Genomic DNA, 7,987 nt, shown 5'->3' with positions numbered 1-7,987 from the left:
AAAGTGGCCAAAACTGAGGCTCTCTCCAAACTTATTGCCAAGTTGCATGCGTGTGAACAACGACACAAATCCCAGCCGACTGCTGCGCTGGAGGTGGAGGTGAGAGATCTTAGAGAACAAATCAGAGATTTCTCTCTCTTTCAGGCTAGAACCAGACTCATGTGGGTTCGCAGGACGTATTATGAATATGGAGACAGGTGTAGTAGGTCCCTAGCGAACTCCCTGCGTGCCCAACGCAACGCGTCCTTCATTCCAACCATAACCTCCCCTTCGGGTGCCAAGCTTCATGATTCACGGGAGATAGCGGAGTGTTTCCGATCTTTCTATGAAGCCCTTTATAACTTGCACCCCCGGGACTCAGGAGACGCCCTCCAGGCCGGCACAGCGGCCATTGACGAGTACCTAGCTTCGGCAAACCTCCCGTCGCTGACACAGGAAGAGATAGAGCTTCTCTCGCAACCTATCTCCCCGGAGGAATTGTCGGCAGCGTTAAGAGACTCACCCAAGGGCAAGGCACCAGGCCCAGATGGGTTTACGGTCCCTTATTATAAGGCCTTCCTCTCCCTGTTGTCCACGCCGTTTGTGTCAGCTTTTAACGCCCTATTGGAGGGCCAGACCTTTCCACCGGAGCTGTTGCAGGCAAGCATCTCGGTCATACTCAAGCCGGAGAAGGATCCGCTTCTCTGTGCGAACTACAGGCCCATCTCCTTATTAAACAGCGACCTTAAGCTCTTCACTAAGATACTGGCGGAGCGGTTGGCGCCCATTCTCCAACGCCTGATACCTCTGGATCAGGTGGGGTTTATTCGTAACAGGGAAGCCCGAGACAACACTACCAGGACAATCAATGTTATAGAACGCGTCAGTCGCCTTAAACTACCGATTATGTTGCTCTCTGTGGACGCAGAAAAAACGTTTGACAGGGTGAGCTGGCCTTTTTTGCTAGCCACCCTGCGAAGCTTGGGTGTACCCCCCCATGCTTTCATGGGTTACAGCTCTTTACTCGTCACCGACGGCGATGGTTAGGGTCAATGGGTTTGCCTCGTCGCGTTTCACTATTGGCAATGGAACGAGGCAGGGATGCCCGTTGTCCCCCCTTTTGTTTGTCCTATCGCTTGAACCCTTGCTGCACCACATCAGGCAGAACATAGACATCAAGGGACTGGACACCCCCTCACACCACCATAAGGTCGCAGCCTTTGCAGATGACCTCTTGTTCTATGTCTCGGAGCCTCACATTACATTGCCGAATCTCTTAGCGGAAATAAGACGATATGGCACCCTGTCAAATTTTAAAATTAACTTACAGAAATCGGAAGCACTCAACGTCTCCCTGTCTACCAACGCCCAGACGAGTCTAAGCACTAATTTTCCCTTTCGTTGGGCAACTGGGGCTATACAATATCTGGGTACCAAGGTTCCCCCGGACCCACATCTGATTTTCCAATTGAATTTCCAGCCGCTTCTAAAAAATTTTGCCGTAGATCTAGAGAGGTGGTCAAAGTTGGCGACCTCTTGGTTTGGGAGATGCAATGTGCTCAAAATGAATGTAATGCCCAGACTCTTGTACCTATTACAAGCCTTACCGATAAAAATCCCCCAATCATTTTTTAAAGCCATGCGCTCCATCTTTATTCGATACGTATGGCAGGGCAGGCTTCCAAGACTCAGCCGAACATTACTGCTCAGATCAAAAGACAAGGGAGGGATTGGCCTCCCAGATCCGGCATGGTACTATACGGCGGTGCACATGAACAGAGTAGTTGACTGGTGCAGACACCTGAAGGATAAGCTGTGGGTTCGTCTGGAGCGTGAATCCGTACCATTTCCAGGTTTGCCCTGGAGTGGACCGGGCTGGTCGGGAGCGACGCAGGCACACCCACTCATTGAGCCAATGTTACAAGAGCTAGACAGATATTTTACCCTGATGGGCGTGCCCAGTTTCCCTTCGCCCATGACTCCTATTATTGGACACCCACGCTTTGAACCCGGCATGACGGAAAAGTCTTTCCGCCTCGACCCTGACCGGGACCTTGTGCGGGCCTCTTCTTTTCTTGGCCCTAGGACGTGGACAGCGGTCTCCACTATGTACGAGGCGTTAGCAACCACTGCCCTGGGACAGTGGAAGCTTGCCCAACTCTCCCACTTCTTGAAATCTTTGCCAAACAGTGGCGAATTCCGCAGACCCCTAACATCGTTTGAGGAGGTATGCTCAGGAGAGGGACCGACCCGAGGGTCTCTTTCCCTGTCATATCGCATCCTACTTGACCAACTCTCCCAGGGTAACCTGGTGTTCGTGGAAAAATGGGAGCAAGACCTGCATATCCGGCTCTCGCCAGACCAGAAGAACCGTGCGCTTCTTTTTGCGCACAAGTCATCCCTATGCAGTAAATACCAGGAAATAGCTTATAAAATTTTGACCCGATGGTACAGGACCCCCACTGTCCTGGCGGCTATGTTTCCTGGTCACAGCCCTTTGTGCTGGAGATGCGGTGAACAAGCCGGCACGTTACTACATATCTTCTGGGAATGCCCTCAACTGGCCCATTTCTGGAGACAGGTTCTCAATATCATTTATGACCTCACGGCTATTGATCTCCAGAACAACCCAGCTGCGATCTTCCTCAATCTGACCCCACTCTCGAGCAAGAAGTACCATAAATCTCTCTTAAAACATCTTCTGAGTGGGGCCAGGGCATGTATACCTAGCATGTGGAAACAGCAGGCCGCTCCACTGGTGTCTCACTGGTTTGCAAGAGTTTGCGACATCTACCGTATGGAACAGCTCACATCAGCGTTAGGCGACAGGGAGGAAGAGCACACTGCTCGTTGGTTGTCGTTGGTTGTCTTGGAGCCCCCCATCCCCTTCTCCTGCCCATTTGCTCCCCCCTCTTTCCCTACCCCCTAACTCCCAAGTATAATTAAAATACATGGTGATTGCAAGGATCTTTTTGTTTTGTTCCCTCGATTTCCCAGCCAGGGGTTGGCGGCCCTCGGGGTGGTCCCGGCTGAGCTCTTTGACCAATAGAATGAAGGTGACCGATGTTAGAGGCCCCTCAATCTGGGCCTTGAGGGGGATCGCCCCGCGGACTGCCCTGGTTTATAAGTAGACACTGGGGTGCCAGATCATTAGAGTGGGATAATGTGGTGGCCTAGCCACGGCTGGGGCTGCTGCTGACATAAGTTGTTAGGTTTCCCCCGGTCCCCCACGAAGTATTAACTATGTATTTTTGTTAACCTGGAAAACTGAGGGATCTATGTCTTTTAAAGTTTGTCTCTGTATTACCTGCAATCCGTAAATAAAGAATAAAAAAAAAAAAAAAGACACTAACCAGACCAGACCAGATCCTTCTATGGCACCTGGTCTTCCCAGGGAGTCTCCCATCCAGGTACTAACCAGGCCTGACGCTGCTTAGCCTCTGAAATCAGACGACATCGGGTGCTTTCAGGTTGATGTGGCCGTAAGCGTTCTCTTCAAGACACGCCCAACCCTCTTGACAAACGCCAAGATGGTCGCCTTGAGAAACAAGCAAAAATCAACATAAAAAGAAGCCTATGGGCTTACAGCGGACCTTAAAAGATGGGACCCACTAGCTCTGTCATGGTTCGGACGCTGTAATGTGTTGAAGATGAACGCGATGCCACGACTTCTGTATCTACTACAAGCCTTACCTATCAAAATACCCCAGACTTTCTTTCATGCGGTTCGCTCAATCTTTATCAAGTTCCTCTGGCGCGGAAAACATAAGCGTATTGGTAGGACAATGCTATTGCGACCGAAATTGCGGGGAGGTAATGGCTTCCCGGACCCTGCTCTATATTACACAGCGACGCACATGACACCGGTGGTTGACTGGTGCCGGTGTTCTGCCATATACTGTCCGGCCATGATATAGTGTCCGCGCCGTACTGCGCATACGCAGTACGGAGCAGACGAAGCTTCGGAAAATCTCCGAAGCTGAACGGCGCCTGCGCGGTGAGTGGAGGTGGTAGCCCCACCATCCAAGCGGACATAGGGTTGTGAATATTAGAGGGTCCCTCGCAGGCGAGCTTTGCTCGCCACGCTTCGGGCTCGGCCTCGCTGCGCTCGCCTCTTTTATATTCTTACTCTATGTCCACTTGGATAGTGGGGATAGAACCTGGACTCAGTGCGCAGGCGCCGTTCATGCTCCGCAATTTTCGGAATCTGTGTTGCTGTGTACTGCGCATGCGCAGTACACAGCGGACACTATCCGATGGGGGACCATATGTGATAAGACACCGGCATGGGGAACTGAAGCTATGGGTCAAGCTAGAGCAGGAGATGGCGCGGGTTCCACTGTCTGGTCTTCCTTGGGCGGGGAGGCCATTGGAGCCCTGTGTGACTACTCACCCGTTAATTGGCCCCTCGCTCGCCGAGATGGATAGTTTTTTTCACCTTTCCCACCTGACTAACTTCCCTTCTCCTATGACCCCAATTATTGGACATCCTAGATTCCCTCCGGGCCTGTCTGACCAGGCCTTTACCAGGCAAGCCTCGAAAGGGCTTCTGAGAGCAGCCCTATTTTTGGACCCACGGGCTTGATTCCCGTGGGGACCATACTGCTAGAGCAAGTACCTGTTGCATTGGATAGCTGGAGAGCTAGACAGCTAATCCATTTCCTCGGATCACTACCTAACCATTCGTTCTTCTCTAGACAATTCCACCCCTTCGAGGAACTTTGCCTGGATGATGGCCCAATTCGTGGTTCCCTCTCTAGGTCCTACCAAATCCTGACAGACGCACAATCCTCAACGGATCCACCCTTCCTAGCTAAATGGAAAAGGGACTTACAAACTACATTCTCCAAACCACAGAAGGACAGAATACTCTTTTTCGCCCATAAGTCGTCACTCTGCAGTAAATATCAGGAGATCTCATATAAGCTGATCACACGCTGGTATCGTACACCGGTGGTGTTGGCCAAAATATTCCCCGGTCAATCTGACCGCTGCTGTCACTGTGGGCAACAGACTGGCACCATTCTCCACATTTTCTGGGAATGCCCTAAATTACAAACATTCTGGCAGCCTGTCCTGAGACTCATCCACAAGTTCACAGACATTTCCTTAGCCAATGATCCCGCAGCAGTTCTTCTCAATCTAACTCCTATGTCGAGAAAGCGTTATCATAAGTCCTTACTTAAACATCTCCTCAATGCAGCTAGGGCCTGCATCCCAAGTCAGTGGAAAGAGCAATCTGCTCCAATGGTGACCCAGTGGTTCGCAAGGGTAAATGATATTGAACGAATGGAAGACCTGACTGCCACAATGAGGGATAAAACGGAGGAGCATGGGAACAGATGGTTCTACTGGACCCAGTTTCGCTTTTCGTAAGAATACCTCCGCGAGACATAGTAAGCTCATGGTGATCGTTGGAGATCGCTGTTCCAAACGTTGGACAGCTGATGAACTGGTGAGCCGAGGGCGTCTCTTGCTCCCTGGGAGGGGACCCCACACTATCCACTCTACCCACGACACCCCCTTACCCCTTCTTTTCCTTTTCTGCCATTTCCTTCCCCAATCTTCTCTTTCCCCTTCTCCCTCCTTTCAGTTCTACTATTTCCCTTCTTAACTCAAAAAAGGGAAAAGAAAATGGTATGTTCCGACCCCATTTGACTACTACACAATACTCTTCCCCTATCTATGGATATCTAAACTCTTCGAGGGTAGCAGGGCTAGTATCAATAATATTTTAAGTGGTAGAGGATCCCAACGAGATGGAGCTTTAATCTCATCTTGATATGACCGTAAAGCTGTACACGTGCTATTCTCCTCAGACTTCTTACCATTGGCTCTGATATCCATGCAATATGATCGTTTGTTTGTAACTATTTGTATCACACATTCTGTGAAGTTGCCTTTGCATTGTATGTCGCATACTACTAAATAAAAAAACAAAAAAAACAGAAGCCTATGGCACCTGGTATTCCCAGGCGGTCTCCCATCCAGGTACTAACCAGGCCCGACACTGTTTAGCATCCGAGATCAGACGAGATTGGGCGCTTTCAGGGTGATGGGGCCGTAGGTGATCTCTTCGGGCACTCTCAACCCTCTTGACAAATGCCAAGATGGTCACCTTGGGAAATAAGTGAAAAAAAAAACAGGTCAATGTCAACAACATAAAAAGAAGAATACGGCACCTGGTATTCCAACGCCATCTCCCATCCAGGTACTAACAAGGCCCAACCCTTCTTAGCCTCAGAAAAGAGAAGAGATAGGGCTCTTTCAGGGTGATGCTGCTGTAAGCGATCTCTTTGGGCACTCTCAACCCTCTTGACAAATGCCAAGATGGTCACCTTGGGAAACAAGCAAAAAAAAAAAAACGAATCAACGCCAACAACATAAAAAGAAGCCTACAATAACTGGTAATCCCAGGTGGTCTCCCATCCAGGTACTAACCAGGCCCGACTCTTCTTAGCCTCCAAGATCAGACGAGATTGGGTGCTTTCAGAGTGATGTGGCCATAGGCAATCTCTTCAGGCACTCTCAACCCTCTTGACAAACACCAAGATGGTCACTTTGGGAAATAAGCGAAAAAAAAACAGGTCAACGCCAACAACATAAAAAGAAGTCTACGACACCTGGTATTCCCAGGCGGTCTCCCATCCAGGTACTAACAAGGCCCGACTCTATTAGCCTCCAACATCAAACGAGATCGGGTGCTTTCAGGGTGATGTGCCCGTAGGCAATCTCTTCAGGCACTTTCAACCCTCTTGACAAACGCCAAGATAGTCACCTTGGGAAACAAGCAAAAAAATAAAAATAAGTCGGAAGCTAGAGACAATACGGCCCGAGTCCTCAATTTAATCCATGCGGCGCATGTACAGGGAAGGCCCTTGCTTATGTTGTCAACGGACACGGAGAAGGCCTTTGACAGGGTGGCCTGGCACTTTATGCAGGCCACCCTGGAACATATAGGTCTTGGCCCCAACATGATGAGCTGGGTAATGTCGCTTTACTCCACGCCATCGGCAGCGGTACGGGTGACCGAGTGTTGCTCGGACTCTTTCCCCATCACTAATGGGACGAGGCAGGGGTGCCCTCTGTCCCCCCTAATTTTAATTCTGACACTGGAACCACTTATGTGTCACGTTCGGAATGACCCGAATATTACTGGCATATCCAAACCCTCGGCACACCACAAAATTGCGGCGTACGCTGACGATCTAATTTTTTCCGTCTCCAATCCACACATTTTGCTTCCCAAAATACTTGCGTCTCTACAGCGACACGACAGCCTATATGTATTGAATATATCGGTTCCGGATGGTGAGGCCAAGAGGCTCCGCTCCTCTTTTCCATTCTACTGGGCTGAAAAATCTATACGTTAACTGGGCGTTGACATCGCAGCGGATTTAGCGCAATTGTACCTGCTTAATTTTGTCCCTCTCCTGGATAGACTGAAATCTGATTTGGGAAACTGGAATGCTTTAACACTGACCTGGTTCGGGCGCTGTAATGCATTCAAAATGATGGCCCTCCCTCGGATCTTATACATGTTCCAGACATTACCGATCCGGTTACCCCCAATTTTTTTCAGACAACTGCAGGTGCTGCTCCGGGACTTTATTTGGGCGCGCAAACCGCCCAGAGCCCGTTTGCAATTGCTTGCCAGACCAAAGGACAAGGGGGGTCTGGGTCTCCCAGATCTCAGACAATACTACAGAGTGACTCTGCTAGCGAGAGTCGTTGATTGGCATTGTAATGGCCCACACAAGCAGTGGGTGGAGATGGAGATTGAGGATGGATCCATTCCCCTATTGACCTCCCCGTGGCTCCTGTCCTCCCTACCAAAAGACCTCAGAGGTCACCCCGTAGTGGGAGCTACGTTGGCTGTTGTGCGGAGGTTGTTCCGCTGCACACACATTGCTCCCCTGCCATCACCAATGACTCCGGTTATAGGTAATCCAGACTTCCCATCGGGATTTACCAACAAGAAACTGCGACAGTTGACAGTGGTGGGGAA

The 7,987-nt window shown here is 50.2% G+C and overlaps 2 pseudogenes; both read right to left on the bottom strand.

The window, feature by feature from the left end:
- Positions 1 to 5,929: 5,929 nt before the first annotated feature.
- LOC143947205 (5S ribosomal RNA) lies at positions 5,930 to 6,048 on the bottom strand (annotated as a pseudogene).
- Positions 6,049 to 6,371: 323 nt separating this feature from the next.
- LOC143947958 (5S ribosomal RNA) lies at positions 6,372 to 6,490 on the bottom strand (annotated as a pseudogene).
- Between the last annotated feature and the right edge of the window lie 1,497 nt (positions 6,491 to 7,987).

This window comes from Lithobates pipiens, unplaced genomic scaffold, assembly GCF_037356315.1.
Source record: "Lithobates pipiens isolate NorthernLeopardFrog02 unplaced genomic scaffold, aLitPip1_a1.2 Scaffold_30, whole genome shotgun sequence".
Taxonomy (NCBI): domain Eukaryota; kingdom Metazoa; phylum Chordata; class Amphibia; order Anura; family Ranidae; genus Lithobates; species Lithobates pipiens.
The sequence above is the reverse complement of the archived record's forward strand: the minus strand, read 5'-3'. Positions and strand labels throughout refer to the sequence as shown.